Source organism: Geospiza fortis, unplaced genomic scaffold (genome assembly GCF_000277835.1).
Source record: "Geospiza fortis unplaced genomic scaffold, GeoFor_1.0 scaffold172, whole genome shotgun sequence".
Classification (NCBI taxonomy): Eukaryota; Metazoa; Chordata; class Aves; order Passeriformes; family Thraupidae; genus Geospiza; species Geospiza fortis.
The window spans coordinates 4,160,239-4,163,764 of NW_005054309.1; the positions used below are offsets into that span (position 1 = coordinate 4,160,239).

The 3,526-nt window shown below is 42.8% G+C and overlaps 1 protein-coding gene across 1 annotated transcript in view; it reads left to right on the forward strand.

Moving 5' to 3' along the window:
- MCF2L2 (MCF.2 cell line derived transforming sequence-like 2) overlaps positions 1–3,526 on the forward strand; it is a 130,645-nt gene that overhangs the window by 73,923 nt on the left and 53,196 nt on the right. The window lies entirely within an intron of this gene.

A 3,526-nucleotide genomic window follows, 5' to 3' on the forward strand; every position in this document is an offset into this window, starting at 1 on the left:
CAAACACCCGGCCCGCCCGCGGCGCTGCTCCCCGGGAGCTGGGCACCGTGACACCGCAGTGTGCAACCTGGGAAAACTCTGCCATGCGCTGACACTCACAGTGAGAAAAGTGATGTGCTAAAAGTTCTAAAGCACTTATATCTTAAAAATTTCTTAGGGGACGCCATAAAAGTTTAACTAATTGCTCCTCTAAGTCTCCGAGGTGCCAAATAACATCTTATTGCTGCGAAGTTAGTTTGTAGGTCACAGTGGAACTTGTTTGTCTCACTTTGCTGTTGGGAATCTTCAGAGGAGTGAAAAAGAGCATGATTTAGGGTTTCTTTCTCTCCTCCACCTTCCCTACAAATCTTGGTGACTTCCTTACACCAGCCTGGGGGGAATACCTGATTCATTGAAGAACACCAATAGTGAGTCAGTCTCCATTGGGCACTAGGACTGGGACAGAAGTGTTTAAAAAACAAACCAAAGAAAGTGCTATGAGCCTACCTTCATCGAATACACTTTTGCCAAACTTCTGTAAAGAGAAAAACTGGGTTAAAAATGGCATTCAAATTCACTTGAAAAGCCACTACAATGCTTTGTGTAATTTTACACAAGTGCCTTCTGTAATTTTATAGAATCACAGAATCATAGATTTCTCATTGTCTATAAATATCAAACACAAACCCATTGTGTATCTCCAATTCTTTCACATGACTGTGATTGATCTGAATCATTCCTGACCTCATCATTGACTTCACAGAAATTTAACTATTGCATATCATGACAGTTAGGACCTGTTTGTCACTTTGCAACCATAAATCTGACAACATCTTTGTGAGCCAAGGAATTGTTTTCTTTTCACACACAAGAGAGAAAATAGAGATAGGAATACTATTGTCAAGGTCACCCAGCAAAAGTAGAGCAAGGGTAAAACCTGAGCAGCTGATGATCTTGAGGAATGATGTGTTGTTTTGCAATACAGGTTTTGCTTGGGAAGCTTCAAGGCCTAAGGAGTTTTTCACTTGATCTCTCCTTTCTCCTGTTGTGTGTCTTAGTATGACTAAATACTTTATAGCAGCCTTCCCAGACTTTTCTGTGTCTGTTTGATTCTGGAGTAAGACGAAATATAATTCTGTGCAATCCTCAGTTCACCTTAGAAGGAAAAGTTTGTAGGTCATTGTGGAGATTTGACATGTTTTCTGAGCAGTGTTTAAATAACAATAGAAATAACCTTATAAACAAAGCATCATTCATTTTTCTTACCAAAATGATAATTGTTGGTTCCTTCCCTAGTTCACAAATGTGATGGGGCTTTTTTTTCCATACATTATTCTTCTTTCTTACTTTTAAGTGTCATTTCTGCATTATCTGTGTCTGGATAATGCAGCTTCCAGAAAATAGAGCTTCAATGAGTCTCATTCTCAAAATCAGGAGATAACTTTAAAATTTAAGGTGTGTTTATGTGGAAACATCATTCAGACATAATTTTAAAATTTGAAGAACTGGTGCCCTTCCCCCTTCCCCCTTCCCCTTCCTTTTTTCTCTTTCCACTTTCCCTTCCTCTTTCCACTTTCACTTCCCTTCTCCTTTTTCCTTTCCACTTCCCTTCCCCTTCCCATTTCCTTTGTCTTAAACCAAATCTTGTTCAGTCCTCTGTTGACATACAACTTAGAAATTAAGCTCCACCTTTTTTTTTCCCAGTGATGCTGGTAGGGAGAGTTTCTCAGAGCACCACCCTTATTTGTTTATAAATTACATTTAAGCATCCCTTCTCAGCCATCTCAGGCCCACTGAGCCCTGGCAGAGGTGCAGAGCTGGTTGTGTCTCTAAGCCAGCAGAGCAGGAGGCAGCAGTGTGTGGCTGGCTGCTGTGAGAGGCCCCTCACACATGGTTTTCCCCAGGAAACCTGCCCTGCTGTAATCATGCTGCCCTGCACACACAGGCTCAGGTCACCGTTAGAGAGAGCAGCGTGGTTTATCAGTGTAAGGATGTGGGACAGTGCAGTTTGTAGGGATGGGGGTTTAGCCACACAGCCTTTCCATTTCACTCAGTCCATCACACCATGGCACCAGTATCAACCTAGGTTGTGGGTTTGGTTCCTCTATGGGCCACTCATTGGCCTCACATCCAGCTGGAAACCCCAGGCCCTATTTCAGAGTAAATAATGAATTGGTAAGATTCAACAGAACATGGAGAAATACCTAGATGTTACTGCTTTGTAGAATGGTTTGTAAGTCCTGAAGATTTGTGTTGAGGTGCTGTGCTGTTATTGCTTCCTACTGTATAAGCAACATGGTTTAGCTCTTGTTGCCCAGTGGAAGAGGAAGGTTGGAGGGATCCATAAAATACTTTGTAGCACAGAAGCCTGCTTGCCAATGATGTATTTGCAGAAGGAGGTTGGCATCAGAGATCTGTCATTTAATGCTTCTGAGCCTTTGAATCTCCAAGGAGCCCTGAGGAAGTGCTCTCAGAGGGGTTGTGCTTCTGGTCCAGCTGCTGCTGTGTTCATCCCACAGACCCATCCCAACAGGAGGGACTGGCATGATCCACCAGCTCTTGTAGTGTTGTCCAGTGCAGCCCAGTATAGCCCAGGCCCAACATCCATGAGAAGAGATGTTCCATCAATGGAAAGGCAATCTAAAAATACAGAAGCACAGTTCTGTTTGATAAGCCAAACCAGCATCTTTCTGTGTATCCTTGAGGTGCTTCTTGTATGAGAAGTGTGAAAGTCTTTCACAACCACATGACTGTGCTTAGACTGTAAGTGTAACAGAGCTGGGCATTTTTGACAAAATTTCAAGCAAGGCAACCCTTTCTAGTTCATTTGCACAAATGGCTGTAGGCAGCTTGTTCCTGCAGCAAACTGGCCAAATCATGCATTGCCTACTTTGCTGGGATATTATTCTACTTATGCACTAGTGTTATTGTTGGGAAATTATTTGGTTGGTTGTTCTGTGGTGTGATTTTATGGCCGGAAATCTGATTCATAGCTCTATTCTGAAAATAGTTTCACAACCAGTCTAAGCTCATTTAGGGCTGCTGCTGAGCCTTTTGCTCTCTCTCCCCACACCCACCTCATGTAGTCCCTTCGTGTCCCTTTTACAGGACTGGCACCTGAGCAGCTGGTGTGACCTTTTTTTTCTTTTTTGTGAGGTTGGTTTTGAGTTGGGTCATCTCCTCTTGCTCACCAGTTTACCTGAGTGTGCATGCTGGTGTACACTCACTGTCAAATGCGAGCAAGGGAGCAGGATGGAGTGACTGGGAGCATACAAAGATGCTCAGTTGTTCCTTTGTAGTTATGGAGTGGATAAGCTGATCAAGAAATTCCATCCAGAAAGCTGATATTGGCAATCCCCAGCAGATATGAAACTGAATTTCCTGTAAATTTGGAATATTTTTCTGGTTGATTTGCTTTGGATCTGATAAAACAGCATTTTTCTAGTCCACTTCACAACAAGGGCTGGGAGACTGTTGGGCAGTGTTAGTGCTTCATTTTGAAAACACAGAAGTATGACATCTGTTCCAGGGCTTTCTTACCACAGTT